Below are 25320 nucleotides of genomic sequence, written 5' to 3' on the forward strand. Positions count from 1 at the left end.
GCTGCCAGGTGAATCAGGTGGTCCGCAGGGTAGTCAATGTATTGTATGTTTCTCAATGTATTACCGACATTCATCAGGTTACAATGGAAGTTTTTACTACAGTTGCAAATATATGGATTCTGACCATTACATATCTTTTCAGAATCTTCTTCTTTTTGCTTTGGTTTGGATTATGGGAAGATATATTTCTCTAATTAGAAAGGAAAGCGATTGATTTTAACTGGTTGCTCTCAGTGAACATAGGACCTATTATCAGCAGAATTGTTCAGCTTCATAGTAAATATATGCTATAAAGGTCCAGCACATCTGGAACACTCATTGATTTACAAAGGAGTTGTTTATTGGAGTAAATTATTGTTCTTTTTTTCCTGCACATACATTTACTACTAATAAGGATATTTCAAAAAATAGGGTTACTAACAAGGCATCTGTCAGGACTTGTTCAGAAAAAAAATTATTCAGAATAGTAAGATATATTGCATTTGCATTTATAGCCATCTTAGTTTATTTTTCCAATGACACAGTGCCAAATCAACAAAAAATAATGTTTCTGTTATCAGCATCACTTTTTATAACATATTTTTCTTATTTAGATTTCTTTTCTCTCCACAAAAGGACAAAGCAGCTGCTTTTCTACCGGTATGTTCTTGATGCTACACACTGTCAACATGGACAGTGGCAGACTCAAATTTGAAACTTGGCTTCATTCAGATATATAAAGATCTTGCTTCCAACTACTCCATCTGTGTACACAAGTGACACAGCTGGAGAGGAGGGCATTATTTTTAACCCCTGCTCTCCTTGCTGATTTATTTTAATTAAAACAATTTTATCATGCCTTTCCTCAAAAGACTTCAAGGTGGCTTACACTCAAAACAATACAATTCCCACTTCAGTGGGCAAAAGTGACAGTTTTTAAAGCAATAAAACAAGCATTACAGTAATCCAACTTGAACTCAGTGGCTGCATTTACACATAACACTAAGCCATGGTTTGCTTTAAGACCAGTGCTTTTAATGGCAGTACACACTGGTACACAGCACTGGCATCTCCCTTCCCCCCCCCCCCCGGGCAAATCAGAGCCTGGGAAGCTTCTGCCCAGATTAGGGAGGGAGGCATGATGCTCTGGCAGGGTCCAAGAGCCCTTCCTTGCATGGTGAGTACCAGCACCCTTTCTCTAGAGGGGGAAAAACACTCATTTAACCATGGTGTGTGCAAGAAACCATGAGTCATCTCGCAAATGAACGAACCTAGAAAGCTGCCTTATACATTGCCAGACTGCTAGGTCCATCTCCAGAGCTTCGAACAGAAACCTTTCCCAGGCCTTCATGGAGATGCCAGAGCTTGAAGCAAAGTGTAGGAGAATTTCCTCATTTTATTTCATCTCTGAATCCATTTTTTTGCAGTTAGAGCTGAAAATCTGTGTATGAGCTTTACTAAGCCTTTTTAATAGAACAAACAGGCTGTTTTAAGTATGTGCAAGCCTCTGTTCTCTTACAGTTCCTAGAAAAACTGAAAGGAATTGAACATATGAAGATAAGTTATGACGATGGAGAACAATACACTAGGAGATTGGCCAAGCATCATAATTACACTAACTCTTAGGTTTAAGAAGAGAACAAAAATATGAACATAGAGAACTGAAAGCAGACACTGCAGACCACTAATACACAGAGCAATTCGAAGACAATGTAGACAGACACTGATCTCTGAATAGTTTACTATGACGACAGTGTTGTAATTGTGTACTTATGATGGGATAGATTGCCGTAACTGTCCGATTGGTCAAATGGTAATCACCTATGTAGTTGGATGTGTATAAAAGATGATGCTTCCCTCTGATTTTTTTAAGTAGGCTGACTATGTACATTTGTATGATTAAAGGTCTAATTCTTTGCTTAAAGCCAGTGTTTATTGATGTTCTCTTGGGAAACCTCAAGTAGGATGAATCCTTTACAAATTTCTTCAACAAAAGCAGATGCTCTACTATTGAATTACAGTGGTACCTCGGTTTATGAACACAATTGGTTCCGGAAGTCTGTTCATAAACTGAAGCGTTCATAAACTGAAGCGAACTTTCCCATTGAAAGTAATGGAAAGAGGATTAATCCGTTCCAGACGGTCCGCGGAGTAACCGTTCATAAACTGAAGCGAACTTTTCCATTGAAAGTAATGGAAAGTGGATTAATCCGTTCCAGACGGGTCCACAAAGTACTTAAACTGAAGCGTTCATAAACTGAAACATGGGTGTAATTGGTTCCGGAAGTCTGTTCATAAACTGAAGCGTTCATAAACTGAAGCGAACTTTCCCATTAAAAGTAATGGAAAGTGGATTAATCCGTTCCAGATGGGTCCGCGGCGTTCATAAACCGAAAATTCATAAACCGAGGTGTTCATAAACCGAGGTTCCACTGTATGACCCTTTTCCCATGCTTTTCTTAAGAAAGGCACACATGTGCTTTCAGATCACCAACAGAAGCTTAGTTGGTACAGCTTGGTGAGCATCTGGGTGGAGTAATCAAGGAAACCATGGTTAAGCAGGAATGTTGGGTTCAGATATAATACCAAACCATATTTAAAACAAGACATCATTTATAACAAAACCATGTTTTCTGACCATGATTTGGTCAGAAAAACCATGGTTAGTCTGCTGGCTGCAAACCAGGTCAGTGTCATGGATCCTAAATTGCTCTTCCATTTGTATCAGGAGCAGGGAGATCCACTATCTCCTACTCCATCTGCAAGCCCCTGCAACATACTGCACTACAGTGGTATGTACCTCGGTTTAAGAACAGTCCTGTTTAAGAACGATTTGGTTTACGAACTCCACAAAAGCAGAAAGTGTCCCAGTTTGAGAACTTTACCTCAGTCTAAGAACGGAATCCGAATGGTGAAAGGGCACAGGTGGAGGGAGGCCTCATTAGGGAAAGCGCACCTCAGTTTAAGAACGGTTTCAGTTTAAGAACAGACTTCCAGAACGGATTAAGTTCGTAAACCAAGGTACCACTGTACACTCCAAAGGATCCCTTAACTCACAAAAGCAGGTCTGTACAGAGGCAGGAGGTCTTTTAGAGAACATACAAAGCCCTGAACAACTCAGGACCGGCTTAACAAGATTTTCCACATGGCCCAGTAGTTTATTGGCAGGCAGTGCAGTTTCTTCAGCATAGGAAACCACTGAAATCCTGCTTCAGCATAAGCTACCAGTTACTGTCACCACTGAATCATTATTTCAGGCGGGTTTTTCCTAAAGGTTTTCATGCTTCTCAACTTTCAAAGCTTTCAGATTTGATATCCCATTTCAAATGCTCATCATACTGTACCAGGAAGCATTTTTAAACACAGATTGGCAATGCTAACATCTTTACAATAAATGGAGCTTAAAAAGAGGAGGTAGAGCCTGCAAGAGTGAATGTGGTAAAGGTAAAAACAAGAGCTCAAAACCTGTGCAAGTCATGAAGTGTTCCAACTAATTGCAAGTTAAAGAATTTTTAAGAGCCTACACACAATTCCTAGCTCTCAACTTTTGCTTTTATCATCTTCATACACTCAGCTCTAATCATCCTTTTCAGTTCTTGTTTGTACCCAAAATAAACTAACAGAGTAGTCAACGTAATGACATCAAATGCAATGCACATTTTTGTGGTCTCCAAAAGACAAACACAAGTGCCATGTATGAAAAGTATAAAGGAACCAGAAGATGGAAAGCGGCAAAAGATAAAATATGCATTTACGCATAAATTCTTTACACAGGTGAGATAAGGCCTTTATAGTCAAACTGGGGGTGTTTTAACACATAAATTACTACATTTCACAGAAACTGCAGCAGGTTTTCTATTTCATATCAATCCCTAAAGTATAATCGTTATGAATATAAGTGAAACATGTACCCTCACATCTGTTTTATTTGCTCTAAATTCTATTCTCGGGCACTTTCAAGACAAAATCAATGTTACAGCTAATATACACTACAGAAAAGCAAATCTTCCTTTCTAACTGGTAACAATAACTTTTATTAACTTTGGAAATAAAATTAGTAACGATTCCCGAAATTGATTTTGATAATTCAAGTGCATACACTAAAACATCATTCTGCTGCTTGAGACTTCAGAGAAGAGTCACTCTCTGTTGAACGGAAGAGCAACCTCCATAAATTATTAGACCAAAACGGGAAGATTCATAAATTGTAAAGAGGTAGCTTTTATTTGAGGCATCTACCAATTCAGTGCATTTATTTCTTGCTTCATGGAACACTGGGATATTCCCAGGGAACTTCTTTCTAAGTTCATGGTTCCACAATCTGAGGCGGAGTTCATAGAAATATAAGCAGATCACATAACATACATCTCTCATGGCTTTTTAGTATGGAGTACCTTATTACTGTACTATTCATACACATTTTCATAACAGATGTTTACAAAGGGGAGCTGGAGAACTAGCTATTAAGCTAGGGCAAGAGATAATATTTTTTGGCAAAAATACTTTAATTTCCATTTGACAAACACTTCCAATGAAGTGATATGCAGACTGAAGGAAAAGTAGGCAATTATTTAGAAATCCGTTTTTCCTAGGATTGGCATTTTATTTTAAAACAAAACAAAGAATTTGTAAGTGATTTGTCAACATACCCTAATTTCAGCTGGCAGTTGCTCCTGCCCTTGTTTGTAGCTTTACAGAAACTTCTGTGGATTGTCCTGCCCAGAGGGTATGATTCAAAGGGGGGTGGAGTGGAACTGCCTTTGATGTGTCTGGGACTTAGCCATGGGTCAATAGTGATCCTGGTTATGTTATGCTTGTTATACCCTCTGCCTAGAATACTGTCAAAAAATTTACCCAAGAACATATCCCTCTTCAGCCTTTGAGAGGGCACTCTCTTGTTGGGAAGGAAAAAAACAAGCAGTCCACAAAGGCTGCAGCAGAGGGAGAGAAGGGAAGCAGGGCCATTCTACCAGCTCTGCGGAAGGACCAGGCAACGACCAGTCACATTTGCCTCTTCGTCAACAGTCACCTAGCTCCAGACATTACATCAGGCTTCAGAAGACAGAAAATGAAAGCTCCATGGACTTTACTGTAAGACCAGCTCCTTTTGGGTTCTTCTCTTTTTCCATGACAGGTCATCAGTCTAAGGACTTTGTACATTTAAGAACTGGTGCCTAGCATTTCTCATCCTCCCTCCCCATCCCTTTTCTCTTTTGTGTCCTGTCTTTTCATAAATTTTAAGGCAAGAACTAGCTTGATTTTTTTTTGTTCGGGAAACCCTTTCTGGCTGAAGAGCAGGCTAAAAATGTGGTAAATAAATTCATTAAATGAACCATAGCTGCCAACTCCCGGATTGAAAAATCCGGGATCAGCAGCGGCGTGGCACCGGAAGCCGCTTCTACGCATGTCCAGACATGCACAGAAGCGACTTCCGGTGCCAGGCTGCCCGTGTCTGCATGTCTGGGCACCAGAAATCGCTTCTGTGCATGTCCAGAAGCTGGGACATGGCCGCCGGCAGGAGCTGCATTCCAAATTGGGGGGATTTACGGGATATAAACCCATTCGGGATAACAGCGGGGAAACGTTAACGAAATACGGGGTTTTCCCGCGAAAAACGGGAGACTTGGCAGCTATGAAATGAACAGAGGGGTGCTGGCAGCTTACAACACCCTGAAGCATTTTGTCAAAAACCTGTATAAAACGGGCTAATACATAGGTTGAGTGACTGGTTTCAGTATGTGCAGATAAATGAAGCATTCAAGCTAGATAAAAAAATAGGATTCCAGACAGAAAAGTCGAAATTAGAAACGGAGTTATTAGAGACAGACTACAAGAATTTGTCTAGAATGTATAATTTGTTGCTAGAATGGCATTTGAAAGATGAGCAAACAAAATCAGTGATGATTGAATGGGCCAAGGACTTGGGTCATAATGTGATGATGTCGGAGTGGGAAAAATTGTGGAAGAAGGGTATGAAATTTACGGCTTGTACTGTGTTGAAGGAAAATTTGATGAAAATGATGTATAGATGGTATTTGACGCCGGTCAAGCTGGCTAAAATGTATCACAAAAGCGACAATAAATGTTGGAAATGTAAGCAGGATGTTGGCTCATTCTACCATATGTGGTGGACATGCCCTAAGATAAAAGGCTTCTGGGAAATGATTTATAATGAGTTGAAAAAGATGTTTAAAAACACATTTTTGAAAAAACCGGAAGCCTTTTTGCTTGGAATAATTGGGGAAGAAATCCCCAAGGACGATGTTAATTTGTTTATGTATGCCACCACAGCCGCTAGGATCTTAATAGCACAATATTGGAAAAAAGAGGAACTGCCTTCGAGGCAGGAATGGCAAATGAAAATGATGGATTATATGGAATTGGCAGAATTGACAGGAAGACTCCGGGACCAAACAAATGACAAAGTTTTAAAAGATTGGAAGAAATTTAAAATATACATAGGGTATGAATTTGAAAACTAGATTTTGAACATCCAGGAAAATAAAGAAGTTAAGGCAATAGGGAAATAATAGAAGATTGAAAGGGAGAAAATATGATAAATGATATAAAGATGAAATTTTTGAAGTGTTAAAGAGACTATATGATGGGTAAGAAGGATGATTTAGAAACTGCTACAGAAGTTTATAAAAAAGAAAATCAGATAGTAGGGAATTGGGGAAGCCAGAGGACAATGAATATTAAAATGGATTAGAGATGATATATTTTTTTTGTTGTATTTTTGTATTTTTGTATTTCTGTATTTTGATGTTTACTTTTTGTATTTGTGTTCTGTATGTGTGTTGATAAAATGTTTAATAAAAAATATAATTAAAACGGGCTAATACAAACCATGCAGGTGTGCAATTCCATGATAATATTGGCATGAAGTAGTAAGCGTCCTTGTAATATTAACCAACAGTCACAGTGACTGAGGTGGATACACCATAATGATGTCTGGGTGATCACTTGGTGCACATAGTTTGATGAAGTTTGGTGGTCTAGAAGTGAGCATCAAGACTGGAACACTGAGGAATGAGAGATGACTACAAAAACACCTCTCTCACACATACACATACACATATACAGGAGGGACTGCTGCTGGCTGGATTCAGTGGCACCAACCCTTGCCAAGCTGTACTGGCCAAAATTACAAGGAAATGGCTGTGTTACGGGAAAAGAGGCATTTACATATTTTGCCAACTTTATTTTCTGAATGATTTGCTGAGGCACAAAGACAACTGAGGGGAAAGAAGCCAGCAGTACCAGTGGTGAGGTAGCAACTTCACAGCTGCCCCAAACAGATCCCTCTTTTGCGACAAAATACTACAGTGGTACCTCTACTTAAGAATTTAATGCGTTCCGAACGCACATTTGTAAGTAGAAAAAAATTGTAAGTCGAATCCCATAGGAATGCATTGGGGGGGAAAATTCGCAAGTAGAAGCAACCCTATCTAAAAATTCGTAAGTAGAAAAAACCCTATCTAAACCGCATCCAAGATGGTGGACGGAGCTCTATTCGTAAGTAGAAACATTTGTAAGTAGAGGTACCACTGTATATGGCTTTCCCACTCTGGTCTCTTCAAACTTGGTATCTCTTAAACATTTTAGATTATCTGACCACTGAGGTTCTAACATGTTATTTGTCAGAGTTTATAAGTACAAATGAAATAGCCTTGTCAGTAATGATGTAATAAAGCTGACTGAAGTCTCCGTTGCTCTGCAGTGACGATCCTCTGCAAGGAAAAGTTGAAAGCAGAACATAACATGCCCAGCATAGCAAATTTGCACTACCAACCACCACAAATCTGCCAGTGAAAGAGAACGCTGGGTCACAAAGCAAGCGACCTGAAAACTCAGCATTATGCAAAATCTGAACTACATGTATTCAGAAGGCATCCAAATTATTTGAAGTTTCACACCATAGTGACCTCACTGGGGTGAAATTACCTTCCTTGAATTATGCAGGCAGCTCATAATATTGCAGTGTATTTTCGATGCTCTATAAAATGAATTAGATGCTTTAATTTAACATATTACACAGGCAAATGTCATAGGTGATGCAGGCTTGGTTTGGTCAGGGTGAAGGGGGGCCAAAGGTCAATACCAGTGTGCTGAACAAACTCTGACTTAAAATATATGTAGAAAAAACAACCAGAGTAACAAAAACCTAACCTTACTAGCTTTCCCTGCTGAATGAAGGCAAAGCAGTAGACCTTTATTCAGTAGGACAGTCAAAGCTTCCACAGCAACATGGTGTCAAACCAAACACCAGGCTCATGTTCACTGTCCTACTGAATAAAGGTCTACTGCTTCAGGAGATTTTTACAATACACCCATTAAAAATGTGTGTCTGACCTACCCTCAGGCTTACACCAAAAGGCTATTTCCAAGAAGGCTATTTCACTATGCAATGCAAAGCTGACCCGCAAAGCAGCATTCTCATCCAATGTACACAATTTACAGCTGTTTATGGTAGCAATGCTATACCCTCTGACAGGTTTATTTGTGTAACAGTTTATGTTTTCATTATGTTCTGTGATCTGCTACGTGGAACTTGTGTTTAAGAGGATCCTACTGTATATAAGGTGTATACTAAGATTTCCAACAGTTTAACTACAAAAAAAAGATGTGCTGCCTGAGAAGGGTTCTACCTGCAGCTATTGTATTTACTCTTTCATAGACACCCCAATTATAATTTATAATGCTATTATTTCCCACATTAAACTGAAAAGGTAGAGAAAAATGGGAATCAATGCTCTTTTAAAATTTCTGGCTTAAATATTATTTCTGATTTAAATAAAGTACTCCTGGCTGAACAGGCAGCTTTATAAAATATACCTCTTAGTATTTCTGCGCAGTATGTTCCTTTATTATCAACGGACTGACTATATTGAAAAATATAAACAGGACTCTGGCTTGCAGAAGGGAAGGGTCACAGATCTCATAGCTCATTAGCAGAGTAAATGCTATGCAAACATAAAGGTCACAATTTCTAAAGGCTCTGTTTCTATCATCTCCAGTTAAAGGATCTCCAGTAATTGCTATAGGAAGAATCTCATTTCAAGCCCATGAGAGCTGCTGTTAGAAAACTAGATGGGTAAGTGGCCTGACTCAGTAGAACACAGCTTAGGTGGGGGTGGGGGGAGTAATAAGAAGAGGTGTGACTCGGTGGCAGACCACATGCTTTACACAAAAACCTCTGAGGTCCTATTCCTGGCATCCCATTCCATGTAGGACTGGAAAATGTTCATCTTTAAATCCTAAACAGCTGCTGCCATAGAGATGCTGAAATTGATGGACCAGTGGCCTAAGAGTGGCTTATGTTCCTAAAGGCAAGGGGAAACTGTTTCAGGGAAGGGCTAGAGCCGGAAGCAAGGGACATGTTTTGGATGTGAAAGGTGCCATGTTCAGTCCTTGGTATCTTCAGGTAAAGCTGGGGGAAAGCCCTGTCTGAAATCTTGGAAAACCACTACCTGTCAGTGTAGCAGGTAAGATCTTTTCAGATGTCGGACCAACCTTTAGCTCAAACAAGCATTTGGAGATGCACTTCATAACTTTACGCCATTTGTTTTTATGATGGCTGTGTTACAGGTGTGACCCACCTTACCTTGGTCTGCCACCCAATAATGGGCCCAACCCTCCAGCAAAGTAGCCAAACACCCACCACATGTTTCATCATCAACATTAGGGAACAGGTAAAATCATAGAACTTCTGAATGAGTAAAGTATAAGGTGGCTGAGGGTTATCTGTTCGTTCCAACTAGAAAAATTACCTTGCCACTGCTTGAAGTGGCAGCTTAGCTCACCTCAGCAGCTAATTTAATAATAATAAATAATAATAATAATAATAATAACAACAACTTATTATTTATACCCCGCCCATCTGGCTGGGTTTCCCCAGCCACTCTGGGCGGCTTCCAACAGAAAAATGAAATAAAATAACCTATTAAACATTAAAAGCCTCCCTAAACAGGGCTGCCTTCAGATGTCTTCTAAAAATCTGGTAGCTGTATTTCTCTTTGACATCTGGTGGGAGGGCGTTCCACAGGGCGGGCACCACCACCGAGAAGGCCCTCTGCCTGGTTCCCTGCAACTTGGCTTCTCGCAACGAGGGAACCGCCAGAAGGCCCTTGGTACTGGACCTCCGTGTCCGGGCAGAACGATGGGGGTGGAGACGCTCCTTCAGGTATACTGGTCATTAAAACTTTTCATTGTTGTTCCATATAGCTTTTGAATTATTTTTAAGATAATTCATTCCATTCCATTCTGAGATTTTTAAAAAATATGGTTTTATTAAATCTGTTATGAAATTGTTTTAAAGTTTCCAAGTTAAGATTTTTATATTTTAAGACACTTAGGTGCTTTTTTGTCTTGACAGGCAATTGATAAATAACTTTATTAAAAAAATTAATGGTTTGTGCTGGTCAACAAAGCTTGCTCATGTCCACTGTGAAATGAAAGACCTAATGAAAATACAGCACTATGGCCTGATTCAAGTACAGTCATGCTGTGCTACATCACCTATGTGTTCAATTCATGAGAAATTAGTACTTCAAAAGACACACACTTTTATTCCCAACCACTTCTATGGCACCTAACTCCAATTCCACAATGTAAACATTAAACATTTGAGGAAGATTAAGAGATAGTCTCTGTTAAGCCCATTCCATGCTGCAACAAAGACGGCATTTTTATCAGTTTTTTTAGCATGCAGAGCACCTGGACTAGAAGACAGACAAGAGATCTGCCTTCGATCTTAGAAGAAATATGCCACAACGTATTTCAACCTGCAACATTCATCTACTGGAATGCCAAACTGTGAGCTGAAATATTTGCCTTTGTAATCTTATTATCTGTAGCAAATTCTGTTGTCTGCTTCTAATTTATGAGCAGTGATAGAAAAGGCTAAAATACAGAAGCAACAAGTTAAATCCAAGGGGTAAAATATCTAAATGAATCATGCCTGCAACCAAAAGTCTACAAGCCATCTTCCAGTTGTTCACAAGCAGTTTAATGTGCGGTCTATGGGTGGGTTCACCTAATTGTCCCTGTATGAAGAACCCTACTGCTGAAAACACATTGGGAATTTTATAATTGCATGGGGAAAGTTTTCCACCACCTTTCCCCCTTGATTTCACCATTCAGCACAGAATTCTTGACTAAGAATGCATCTATAAATAGTTAAGATTACACACATTTAATATTGCAAACATTTGCAGCAATTTATTGGTTCACCATAGGCATCTGTTTGGCCTCTGTAAGAAAAATAATACTGGATTAGATGAGCCTATTGTCCGATCCAGCAGGGCTTTTCTTACATTCCTCTATTATGCATTTCTGCTTAATCAGTCCAATGTTTCTCGGTGACACAATTATTTATTCCCCCTCAGAATCTGCATTTCCAGATCTTCAGCCTGGTTTTTGACAGGTACGCTTCCAGAACCCTTGAACCAGTAGTGAAGGCTACAGATGTCCCACCAATACAAAAGAAGCATCACCTGCAAACTCCTATCTGAAGTACCTACCTATCCACCTCGTGCTCCTAACACAGCACACTACATCACAACATTGTACTCAGTAAAGTGGTTATCCACAATGATCACAAACTCTTTACATCATGGTTTCATGGATCAAGGACTTCCCAAATCTGGTCTGGATTCATTTGTCAAGCATAAAAATTAACAGTGTGTTACCACCTTGAGAATGCTGTTGAAATCAGTAGAAATAGTAAACCGAAACTATGCCAAAACTTCCTTTGCAAGTCCTCCACAGACATCATTACCAACTCCAAGGTGAGAAGGGATTACAAATTAGAATGAAGCTAGCTAAAGAAATAAGGGGATTTAAATGAATAACTTTCCCTAACTAACTTGCAAATTAAAAGCTACCTAAAGAAATAATGCCTAAGAGATAAATTTCCAGGACTAGCGATGACACAACATAATTCTCACAGATAGCATTAAATTAGTCCAAATGGGTAATAGATTTTTTTAAAAATGAAGCACAGACCAGTTCACCTCAACAGTTCAGCGTAGATACTACAGTTTTAAATTGTTATTTAATATGCACATTTAGCAGATTAATAAATAATGCTAATAAGAGACTGTTGGGATTTTAATGCTGCTATTTGCTGAATGGTTTGTTTTACTTGATTATTTTAATTTAACTTTTATTTCTTATCTTTTTCTATTTAAGGATGCTACAATCTATCCTCAGCAACTTATTGAAACAAAACCACATTTCCAACTGGCCCAGCTACAGAATACCAGTCCAAATACGGCATTCCTGGAATATTTTCAAGATATATTTGGAAAGAAAGTTCTTACGTTTTTCTTAATGAGGTCAATAGCCAGCTATAGGAAGATAGCCCTCCAAAGCATTCTCCCTATATCAGTTTGGAATTATTTCCCTAACATCTCCCTCTTATACTCTGAAGCAGCAGGACAATCATCCATCAGAGACACACAACTCAATTCACACTGGGCCACTTTGATGTCCATATTGCATCACTACATCAACAGCATTTTTACTATAATTTTAACTCAATGTTTTCATTTTCTCTGAATGTGCCATAGTATGCTCTCTTCACTCCTTGAACAGCCAAATATCTCCCCGAATGCTGCAACCCCACATTTTCCCCAGCAATTCGCTAAGTCAGTGTTTCTCAACCAGTGTGCCTCCAGATGTTTTGGGACTACAACTCCCATCATCCCTAGCTAGCAAGACCAGTGGTCAGGAATTATGGGAGTTGTAGTCCCAAAACATCTGGAGGCACACTGGTTGAGAAACACTGCGCTAAGTGACCAAGTCTCAGGTGCAAGCAATGACAGTTTGCAGCAGGCTGGGGAAACTGGTACCAACACCACAACCTATTTTTAAATCTAGGAAGAGAAGGATCAGGGCCACCAAGAGGAATGTTCAGGGGCTACCCATGCTAGCAGCAGTCCCAGACTCTTAGCTTTCACTTAAAAAAAAAAAAGATAAGCCAATTGGTCGTTTCTAAAGAAAGGTATGAAACAAAATATGGAGACCAGGGCGGAGAAAAATCAATGGTGTTTTTTTTTTGTAAAAAAAAAATTAATTCAGATTTTTTTTTTAAATCAGATTTTTTCAATTTAAATCGGATTTTTAAAATAAAATGCTTCTGGAATAAAAATCTTTCTAAAAATAGTCTTCTATTTAAGTTACGTTATAGGCCAGGGGTCAGCAAACTTTTTCAGCCATGGGCCAGTCTACCGTCCCTCAGACCATGTGGTGGGCGGGACTATATTTGGGGGAGGGGGGGAATGAACGAATTCCTATGCCCCACAAATAACCCAGAGATGCATTTTAAATAAAAGCATACATTCTACTCATGTAAAAACACCAGGCAGGTCCTACAAATAACCCAGAGATACAATTAAAATAAAAGGACACATTCTACTCATGTAAAAACACGCTGATTCCTGGACCGTCTGAGGGCCGGATTGAGAAGGCGATTGGGCCGCATCCTAAGGTAGGCCTTAGGTTGCCTACCCCTGTTATAGGCCAAAGGCTATTCATCAGGAATTAAGGATTTGTTTTAAGTTTTTCATGTGTGCTAAAACTCAGTCTAAGTTTTTTTGTTTAAAATGTTTAACCACATCAGTTAACAAACATGGATAAATATGCTATAATGTTATTGTTTTAGTTAAATAAATTGCTTAAGTGGTTGTTAGGGAAAAGTTGTCCAAATATAAACAGTTAACAAAGCCACTACTGGTTTGCTTGTCCTCACTATGCTGTTATTTATTAATGAACACTAACCATAAAACAAAACTGTAACATACAAAATGAATCAGCAGATACAACCATAAAAAACTAAGCACCCTGTAGCTGCTTAGTTTAAATTCCTGTAGACTACCCTAACACAATGATATATTTTGTTTATCAAGATTAGCAAAATGTTCTGTGTGTATACATTTTGCTGAGAGTTGTGAAACTGCACACATTTGTTGCTTATTGTTCTAGATTTGTCTTGTGACTTTTCTCCCAGGAATTCAAAGCTGTGTACATTGTGTTCTTCCCACTTTTATCTTCACAACTCTATTTACTGGATGCTCTTGCTGGAAATAGGAGGAGCGTATTTCTGACAACACTGCTTTCCCACTGCAGTATCTTGAAGACTTTCTTGGGGTGTTTTGGGAAATCCTCTGGAATAACATGATAGGTGGCGAAAATCTATTCCTTTCCGTCCTTAACTGAGAACATCCATTGGCTCTCCACCCCTTTTTTATTCACAGAAGTGACACTTTGGATGTAGAACACTACATTTTATGAGGATTCTCTAAGTCAGCCTTTCTCAACTTTGGCTCCCCAGATGTTGTTAGGCTACCACTCCCATCATTCCTGACCACTGGTCTACTAGCCAAGAATGATAGGAGTTGTAGTCCTACAACATCCAGGGCCCAAAGTTGAGAAAGACTGCTGTAGATATGCAGAAAAAACTAGTAACAATAAAATGCAAAACATTATTCTCTTGTATTTCTACAGTTAAGGTAGAGATGCATTCTACCTGAGGGGGCTGGGAGCTGATCTGGATATAAGTAAAAGTTAAATGCAATTATTGGGAGAGTGCATTATTGTTAGTACTAAAAATACTAATTTAATTAATGGCATTGACTTCAAAATGTTACAATGGACAATCTAGATATTTCAGTTGTGAATGTTTGTTTGTTTAAGCTTGACAGAAGTGGACAAGATCAACTCTATCTCCTTGGAACATTTTACGAATTTTCAACAGGATACAAATTATATTACAAACAAAATGCAAGAACAATCCTTTCCTTCCAAATCCATTTTTACACACTCTCAATTTGCCAGATAACTTTTTCATCAACTGCAACTTTTTTTTGCTTGTTCTTTTTTCAAGATGCCTGATTTGAAAGGTTGCAAAACCCTTTATTTGCCATTTTTGAAAAGCCAACTGAAATGATAGGTTTGCAATTAACAAAAAACTGCAGTTGTACCCGCTCTTTATACACCATATGATGCACACTTATACCCACCTGACTGCAGCAAACCTCCTCACAGCTCCTTTGCAAGCTGAAGTTGTAGGTCCTTTTCACACTGATCAGACCCATTCAGGTGGTACCCTACAGAACACAAAAATGGATAATCATAATCTCAGTAAATACTGAAAAGCTTCCCCAAAATATCAATACCGGTATATGCTTTCAAGTCCACAGGATGATACTAAGAATGTCTGCTTCAGTCCCCTATGCATAACTGGTGCATGTCTGCCAAACAAACTGTAATAAGAGTGTTCTTTATGGCTAAAAGATGCCACATTCTTTCTGAGATGCCTCCAAAACGCTAGGATTATAGGTGGGGAGAGAATTAGAGAAGCACAACTTGGAAACTAGCCTAACTAATTTGTGCCAACAGGGCTCTCATTTGAGCAAACACTACTGGAATTGAAAGCAGCTTCGGGGCAATTATTTCTTTTTTCTGGAGTCCATGGGTTTGCCTAGGACACAGAATGAGGACTTAAGTGCCACAATAGATACAACCTCAAACTTCCCAAACCTGAAAGACCTGCAGTTCTGTTTTATTATTTATTCATACTTATATCCCATTCTTCTTCTCAATGGCAGTGTGGGGCAGGTAACAATACGGCACAATAAGCGACAACATTAACAAAATAGCAGTGTCAGCAAGGAGCTTGATTACATTCCTTGGTAACAAAAAGGTCTTCACCTTGTGCAAAAATGAGAACACCGTGGAGGAAACCTGCTGCCCATCAGAAGCATTGAACTACAATTCAAATCAGCAGCAGCCAGCACAATAGTAGTCCAGAACATCTGGAGGGCACGAGGTTAATAGAATCATAGATTTGGCAAAAGCTGTTTTATTATAAATTATGGTTCAATGTGAAGAAGTGATGTGCTGGTGCACAGTGCTCAGAAGTTCCTGAACCACTCCTCCCCCCTGCTACTGCCACACCACAGAGGGAACAAACCAGAGGCTGGCTTCATGTTATGTGCAAACCAGGGCTCATTATTTGTTTCCCTCAACCAAACTAAGAGGTAGGAGCAACTCAGGACTTTTCCGGCAATGTGTACCAACATGTTACTCATTCACAATAAAGTAAAACATAGTTCACTGTTGCATGGAAATCAATATATTGTACCTCAAAGCTAATGCAACCTTGTCTTCTACCTATATTCAAAATAGACAGGGTTTGCAGAACAGTAACACACCTATTTGATTTATTACACAGATTTAATCAGGAATACGATGGGTGCATACTAACTTCTCAGTCTTGAAAACACAACCTCAAAACCAAGTATTTCCTGATATTATCCATTTGTTCAATTTACAGCCCCAAATTATAGAAAGCTTTCTTGGTAAGTCTTTGCATGGTTTAAACCGTACCTCCATGAGTGGCACATTAATTCTTACAAGGTCAATTATTACCTGCATTTGTGATCTTGAATCTGTACCAACAGGAGCTCATATCAAACTCACAATTTCTTATGTTTATTGTCAATGGGGAAAATCAGACCCAAAATTAACATCAAGAATTCCTAGCAGCATTTTCAGTAGCTTTTGTTCTCATTCATTTCTGCTAGATATACTGCAAGTCCAAAGGTCTTGTATTTTCAGGGGCCCCACTAATTAAAGCACAAACATTTGATGGTATGAAGGTAAAAGTTAAGAAAGGTCAACATTTCTTTCCTTCCTATTCATTTTTCCCTGCTGCAACAGGATGGTAGCTGCAGCCTCCCACTAAAAACTGGGAATGATCATGCACTTTTAACTGACATTTGAGAATACCTGGTGGCTAATGGTAAAATGCTAGTTTATGAGCTGAAGACAATGTTATCTATTGGAGGGCAATGTTCCCCTTAGGCAGAAACACTGACATGCCAAGGAATACCTTATGCCTCTCCAGGTTTCCCAAAACAAGAACATTCTGAAAGCCGTTAAAATGCACAAAAGCCCATTTTTACAAACAATAATCATACAACAGTCAAATTAAGCAGAAATTCAGGACACAATTGTAAAGCATGAAAAGTGCTCCTCACCTTCTCAACTCAGTGGGTGATCTCATTTACTGAGAAAGATTCCAACATTTGATAGTTTAAAAGCAAGAATAAGCAAAAGCACTTGTAAAATTCCTACACCTTTGTTTCCTCACAAAGAAATGGGAATGTCAGCCTAGGCAGCATAACATTTAGTCTGGCATACAGACTTTAAAATAACTTTATTAAGATCTGGGCGGGTAGAGATGATATATTTTGAATTTCTAATTTTTGTGACTTTTTTAAAAAAAAGAAGCATGGATGCATCTCAAGCAAAAGATTTGTATTGTACTGTATAAGCATCCTGAATGTATTATACTGTATAAGCATCCTGAATGTCTACAGAGAACCCAAAATATTAAATATACCCTTTGCTAATGAACCTATAATTTTATCTATGTGGTGCAAATTTCAACATCGGTTTAGCAGAACATTATTTAGCATAATCTGCCTGTTAAACTCAAATAAAAAGAAGAGGAAAGGCTTACAGTCATACCTCGGTTTAAATCCGCTGTGGTTGGGTACTTTCGGTTTAAGTACTTTTCGAGGAGCAAATGGCACCCCGGAACCAATTTAGTACCACTGTACTACTCAACTCAGTAGGCCCACACTAATTGGTTCTGTTTTGCCCATTGTGCCAAACAAAAATGAACAGATTAAATAATATGCATGGAGTCATATCCCTGGAGACTTAGATTAGCACTTGGTCATAAACTAGGAAAGTGCATCTTTTAATAAATAGCTAAGTGAGATGACATAGGGTGTATCATCACCCCTCTGCTGACCATAGGAAATGGAGGAGAATGGTGTTTCAAGGAACGTGAGGTTTCAGTTACAAGAGCTGGAGAATGCATTTTATATAATTCAGATTTCAAAAGGTCAGAATATTTTGTATGACATTCCATTCAAACTTTTTGATCTATAGTTTCAGGCCAATGAAGTTTAAGAATTCCAGTACCGGTAAATATTACCAGCATAGGCTTTTACACACAGATCCCGCTATCTGAAAATTCATTTATCCGCACGTAAACAATCTCCAAACCCCCTATATACTCTGCAGATTGACCTATCTGAAATTCCAACTTCCTTGTTTGTTTGTGCTTTGCTGGTCAGCAGCAGCCATTTTCAGGCAGAAACCAAGGAGAGGGATGTAGGAGCAAGATCAGATGAATCAGGGTGCAGGAGAGATCGAACAAATTAGGTTTTTTTAATGTGTCTCTCTTTTGCTGAATAAACCATTGAAAAAAACAGTGAAAGGAGTATGACATATCCCACATTAGAAATATTTCCATAGGAAATCATGGAAATTGTGGACTTGTTATGCAATGCTTGCCTAACAAACAGTTTCCACAGAACACATTGTGTTTGGTAAGCAGGACCTGTGTGAACTGTGGAAATTCACATCTGAGGTGGTAAGAAGATGCAGAGGGTCCTGTTGTCTATTCCCAATTCCTTAAGCCTGGGTGAGGGATCAGACACGTGAAGTCCGCATCAGCTATAAGCTGCATCTTAGGGCCTAACAAAATGAGGCCATAATTAATAATCTAATTCTTTCTTTCTTTTTCAAATTATACATTGTGGATTTGATAAAAATTAGTTCAAATATCTTTTCACCAAGATTGTAAGCAATTAGCATTCATAATTTCACTCTTACATTGTATGATTGGTGTGTTTCAAGTAAGAGAGCTTTGTGGAGTACAAAGCCAAAGAGCATAACATTAATACAAGTCATTTACACATGCATGTATGCAATTAAAATAAAATATACTGCCCTAAACCAGAGGTTTTCCACCTTTTTGAGTCCATGCCTCCCTTTACCAACTACATTCTTTCTGCGGCATCCCTGTGGGGTTCAGGAGCACAGTTATGTCACCCCTTGCCTGCAGTGCTGGCAGCCTCTCACCTTTTTTTGAACATCCTCCCTTGTGGAGTGTTCCCTCAGCCTCCTCTGTCTTCTCTCCCCTCTCCTTGGGAGTCCTCCGGGCAGCCGCTGCTGCTGCCCCTAGTTTCTGAGCTGGCCCCCTGCCCCCAAAGAGAGATACCTCCTCGCACTGTCCCACAGGAGCCTGGAACTTGTCTATCTATTCCCAACAGCAAGTGCTAGCGGACTGGCTGGCAGGGCTCCCTTGCCTGCTTGCTTGCTTGCTTACTCCTTCCCCCTGACCAGCCCCAAAGGCACCATTTGCCTGTGAAGCTTGTAGCCAGGGCTGGTGCAACCAACAGCCACACAAGCCTTTGGGAGGTAGAGAGGGCATCAGAGAAGGGAAGGCAGGAAAGAGGGACAGAGGCCACTGTTGCCCGCAGCACCCCTGACCGTCATTCATGGCACCCTGGTTGAAAATCACTGTCCTAAACCTAAAAGGCAAAATTGCAAAGCAACAGAGATGCTGCCCTTGAAATAAGCCATTTTCTCCACACTTGCCATTTTACCCTAAGGTATGAACAACTTGAGATAATTCTGCATGTTTTACTTTACTAATTACAGGTAGGTAGCCATGTTGGTCTGACGTAGTCAAAACAAAATAAAAAAATTCCTTCCAGCAGCACCTTAGAGACCAACTAAGTTTGTCATTGGTATGAGCTTTCGTGTGCATGCATGCACACTTCTTCAGATACTTTACTAAGTAGTTCTGGTTATAACCACTATTTAATTGCACCCTAGGTTAAGACAACTTTCTGTTTGAAAAACAGTGCAGATTGTGAGCTCTAAAAAGAATGTTTTTGTTCCCTACTGTTCAAGACATCTATTCCTAATTGACAGCTCCAGCAAAGGTAACATAGCATGAAAATCCCTAGGAAAAACAATAAGATGCAAAGAAATCTGTGAAGCTAACCAGCAGCTTGAAATCAATAACAACATCATAATTTGACAAAGAAGATTAAATGATGCTGTGCAAATTACTATCAGCATTCCTCTAGCAAATTCAATGAGGTGATAAAGGCAGGATATTATGCTGACAGATGCCAAATGCTTTACATTAAAATACTGGCACACGGAATGTGGCCTTCAATTCTTGTTATAATAAGCATATTCTACTAGAAGACTAAAAATTTGGCCCTCAAGTGCTTTTTTTACTTTAAAAAGAGGAGACAAGAAAAGATAAACTAGTAGTAGCAGCAAAGGAAACCTAAGATCATACATTAAGTAGCAAATGAAACATTAAACATATGTCAGCTTTGTCCCTTTAATTTTATCCTTTTGGGATTGTTTTTTAGAACCAACACACTTCTCTTTAACTTATTTTATTCAAACCTCTAAAAACTACAAACAGGAAACTTGTGAAGATTAATTAATGAGGCAAGTTGAATTGGAAAAGGGACATGAAACAAGTTGCTGATGCAAACCTAACTGGATAACAGAAATCCAGAGGAATAAAAAAGCAAACAGAATCCAATAAAAATAACAATCACTAACAAATATATGTACTATGAATAATCAATAAAAATGAAAGTATTTTCAAGATTACTATTTAGAATTTTCAAAGTGCAACACAGACTATTTATCTATTAACTGATTGATAACCATACATCCTAAATCTGGGTAAGTGTTCAGAATTAAAGGATTTTTAAATACAGGTATTTATACTTTTTATTGCAGGGTTTCACTGATGGAAAAATGAGTTTCTTTCATTTATTGTGAATGGATTATTTCAATAAGAGTAGAAAAGTTTTCTGTCACCAGTGGAACTTCAGAGATTTGTGTGGGCATCTCACGGGCAGGGTATTGTTAATTATTAGCAAATTTGTCATAAATTTTAAATTACTAACTAATTTGTCATTAATTTTTGTAAACTGTTTTATTATAGCCATTTTCAGTAACAATGAGTAGTGCTTTAAGGTGCTGCTGGAAGGAATTTTGTTATTTTGTTTCGACTATGTCAGACCAACACGGCTACCTACCTGTAAAATGAGTGGTTTGACAGTTCCAATGACATAGTAAGAACAGGAAAGAATAACTAAAAAGAAACTTAGTCAATTTTGCCATTAATTTTAAAGTGTATACACTAGACATTGCCCATATTTACTTGATGATAATAGATCATATGGAGTTTTACTCCCCTATTGATGGGTCTCCGATGAGTACAGACCAACAGATTATCTGTCATCAAGATCTGTAAGAACGGTTGACAAAAATCATATTTGATGTAAAGACATCAAACTTTTCTTTTACATTTGCTACATTACAGATGAGCTGAGAGTTAAGAAGGGCACGTATAAGAAATGGAAGAAAGGGGTAATAACAAAGGAGGAGTATACACAAGTAGCCGGGGGGGGGGGTAGGGAGTCAGGCTGGCTAAACATCAGAAGAAGCTCAGGCTTGCAAGACAGCTTATAAATAATAAAAAGGGTTTCTTTGGCTATGTCTGAAGTAAGAGGAAGAACAAGCACGTGGTGGGTTTTCTGCATGAATGAGACCGGGAAATGCTAATGCGTGACAGAGAGAAGGCAGTACTACTCAGCACCTACTTTGCCTCTGTCTTCATCCAAAAGGAAAAAAACGATGCCCAACCTGGTGATAACAGAATAAATTATGTAAGGAGGGAGCTGCAGCCCAAGATAGGAAAAGAGGTAGTAAGCAAACACCTTGCTACGTTAAAACCCTGGAGAACAGGCGAGGTCCCTACAGACTGGAGGTAGGCAAATGTTGTCCCTATCTTCAAAAAGTGGAAAAGGGAAGACCCAAGTAACTACCAACTGGTGAGGTTAACATCAATACCAGGGAAGGTCCTAGAACAGATAATTCAGCAGTCTGTCTGTGAGCATTTAGAAAGGGAAGTTGTGATTACTAAGACCCAGCATGGGTTTCTCAAAAATAAGTCATGCCAGACCAATCTGATTTCTTTGATGGAATTACAAACTTGGTGGATCAGGGAAATGCTGTGGACATAATGTATCTTGATTTCAGTAAGGCTTTTGACATAGTCCCCCACATAGGGTGCTGACTAAGGATACATTTCATAACTCAAATCCAAATAGGCTCTAATCCATGAAAGCCAATGCCACAATAAATCTGTTCATCTGTACCAACAAAAGATTCTGTTTTGCTTTTTCTGAAAGTTACTGTCTTACTGAATGGCAAGGATAAGCCAATTGTTTTTAAAATGGAATGCTATGCAATAGCTCTAGCCAAAAAATCAGCCTAATTTGTGCAAAGCACAAATTTTACTTGTTTATTTGTTTTATGGGAAACAACTGTGAATGAATGCTGAATAATGACTGGGACAGTTCTGTCCTAAAATGTGTAATGTTGTATTTGGTTTTGAGTTGCTCTATAGCAGGCATCCCCAAACTGCGGCCCTCCAGATGTTTTGGCCTACAACTCCCATGATCCCTAGCTAACAGGACCAGTGGTTGGGGAAGATGGGAATTGTAGCCCAAAACATCTGGAGGGCCGAAGTTTGGGGATACCTGCTCTATAGGTTCATAATCTAAAATACAACTGATAATGGACCAAGGCTCAATCAATAATAATCTGTCCATCACCTTTCTTGTTCAAATAGAAATGCAAGATTCCAGATGCTCAGTAAAATTTACTTCTATCAAACTGCTTGTTTTACTTCCATCCTTTGTTTTCTCTCCCTGCATTTATTCTTGCATTGAAAACATGTTTGTGTTTATTTTAAAATTCAACAGTCATGTCCTTTAAGGTGACTGACAGTGACACATGCCTTGGTAAGGTAAGGTAAAGTAAAGGTAAAGGACCCCTATGGGGTGCGGCGCTAAACTCACTTTTCAGGCCGAGGGAACCAGCGTTTGTCCACAGACAGCTTTCCAGGTAATGTGGCCAGCATGACTAAACCACTACTGGTGCACGGAGGACCATGACAAATCAGAGTACATGAAAACGCTGTTTACCTTCGTGCTGCAATGGTACCTATATATCTACTTGCATTGGTATGTTTTCAAACTGCTAGGTTGGCAGAAGCTGGGACAGAGCAACGGGAGCTTACGTCATGTATATCTGAACTGACAACCCTCTTGGGCTTGGTGGTTTAGACCACAGTGCCACCTACATCCCTCTACATCAGGCTTCCTCAACCTCGGCCCTCCAGATGTTTTTTGCCTGCATCTCCCATGATCCCTAGCTAGCAGGACCATTGGTCAGGGATGATGGGAATTGTAGTCTCAAAATATCTGGAGGGGCAAGGTTGAGGAAGCCTGCTCTACATGCCTACCCTGTTTCTCTGAAAATAAGCCGTAGGCATAAAATAAGCCGTAGCACGGTTTTTAAGCATTCAAGGAATATAAGCCATACCCCGAAAATAAAGACATCCCCTGAAAATAAGCCATAGTGTGGTTTTTTTAAGGAAAAATAAATATAAGTGGTATGTGCAAACTAGACCATTGTGGGCAAGTTTTTGAGTTTTCTAAAAGTTGACATTTTGCTTTCAAAACTATATATATTTTGCTTTCAAAACTAATTATATTTTGCTTTCAAAACTGGACTGACCTCTTACCCAAAAAGTTCATTTCACATATTTACAAAATATTAAGTAGGTAATTATCATGTTTTACCAGAATGCCACTGAAGTCTTCTTAATACTACTGATCCGGCATCAATTAAGGAACTCTGCACTACTCCTAGTCCCTAGGATTTCCCCAAAGCCCGTTAAGATTCTTCCCATTAAATTTCCTCCATCACTTGCCTTTTACAGAAATGAGCTCATTTATTTTTATTTTTTACTGGTGTATTGACCCACCCAGAAGCAAGGGCAGAATGGCAATCCAAACATCTGTTCATACAGGATGCTGCATAAACAGCAGCAATACTGTTTATAAATAACATAATCTCTATTTTTTAAAGTTTCATTTCGAGTCACCTTATCTCTAAAAAGAGAGAGCAGAAATAGAAAGGGTCCAGAGACAGGTGACAAAAGCGATTAGAAGCCTGGAGAGGCTTACACATGAGGAAAGATTTAAAAGATTAGGGCTCTTCATCTTATGGAAGGAGGTGAAAGGGAGGAGGCTTACCAGAGATATCAAAGCAATGAAGGACAGGGGGATGATTACACAGGGCAGACACTTTCCCTTCTCACACATAAACACACAGCCCTGAGAAAGAAACAAAACAATCTTTGCTCTCCTTTGTCACTCTGAAAATAATAATATATGGTATGGAGAATAGCAGAGAATAGCACCCTCAGCCTTGGCTGCTAAAGCCTAATCACTAACAGAAGCTTGAGCTTGATACTATGCCCTGTGAAGACCTGGAAGCCAGAATTCACCGGTTGAACCCAGTTGGTCAATTCAGTTTCATCAATAGAAAAAGGAACCAACACTCAAATGACTTATTGGTCTGGTTCACACTAACTACTAAGCCAAACTATGGCTTAGCATGAAAAAACAAGCATGTTGGTGCACAGCCACCTTACTCCTCTTCCCCTGGTCCTGCTGAGATGCTACTGGGAGCTAAACCAGTACTAAGTGTGAACCCTATGCTGTGGTTTGTCTGTCTTGCTGCATTCCCTGTTGGTCATCCATCCAAGGGGTCACATGTGGGTCATGTCCAAAGCTAAAGTGGGTAGTGGGTATGGTCACCTCACAGTCACTCTCTTACATACATGCATACATTCAGACCACAAAAAATACATGAGTATTCTGCACATGGGTGCACATGGTCATGCACATGGTTCCTTAATTTCTCTAAATTACATAGCCAGTAATATAACATTTTGCTGCATACACAAGCCACTTTAGAAGCCTAAGGATCTGGGTGACCAGGGTTCAAATCCCCAGTCAGCCATGAAGCTCCCTGGACGATCTTGGGCCTGTCACTGTCTCTCAACTTAACCAACCTCACAGGATAATATGGAGCAAGGGGAGCAATGTATATAATAATAATAATAATAATAATAATAATAATAATAATAATAATAATAATAATTTATTATTTATACCCCGCCCATCTGGCCGGGTTCCCCCAGCCACTCTGGGCAGCTTCCAACAAAACATTAAAATGCAGAAATGTACGCCACCTTTAGCTCCTTGGAGGAAAGTTGGGATATATATCAAATAAATAATCACTTATCTTGAGAGAAGTAAGGGGAGATGAGAGAGTTGGTGACTTTTTTTTTTAAGGAAGGGGCTGGATTTATTGTTGCACATTTTTTAATGATGAGGCTGCTCCAGCATTGCTCCTCCAGCTTCCCTCCTCGCACCCACTGAAGTAATAATTTCAAGCACTGCCAGTCACCAAACACAGTACAAGGGAAGAGAAGTTGGCAGGAGTGCCTTGAAAAGAAGCCAGCATGGGCTGCAAGGGGAGCAGGGCACCACCGCGGCTGTTCCCAAACCA

At 39.2% G+C, this 25320-nt stretch overlaps 1 protein-coding gene across 6 annotated transcripts in view; it reads right to left on the reverse strand.

The window, feature by feature from the left end:
* Window positions 1–25320, reverse strand: part of PTPRF (protein tyrosine phosphatase receptor type F) — a 482320-nt gene that overhangs the window by 397921 nt on the left and 59079 nt on the right. For all 6 annotated transcript variants that reach the window (XM_035122098.2, XM_035122099.2, XM_035122095.2 and 3 more), the window contains exon 2: window positions 15006–15092. The gene's annotated coding sequence lies outside the window, so the exon portion shown is untranslated. The remainder of the gene's footprint in view (window positions 1–15005; window positions 15093–25320) is intronic.

Source organism: Zootoca vivipara, chromosome 7 (genome assembly GCF_963506605.1).
Source record: "Zootoca vivipara chromosome 7, rZooViv1.1, whole genome shotgun sequence".
Classification (NCBI taxonomy): Eukaryota; Metazoa; Chordata; class Lepidosauria; order Squamata; family Lacertidae; genus Zootoca; species Zootoca vivipara.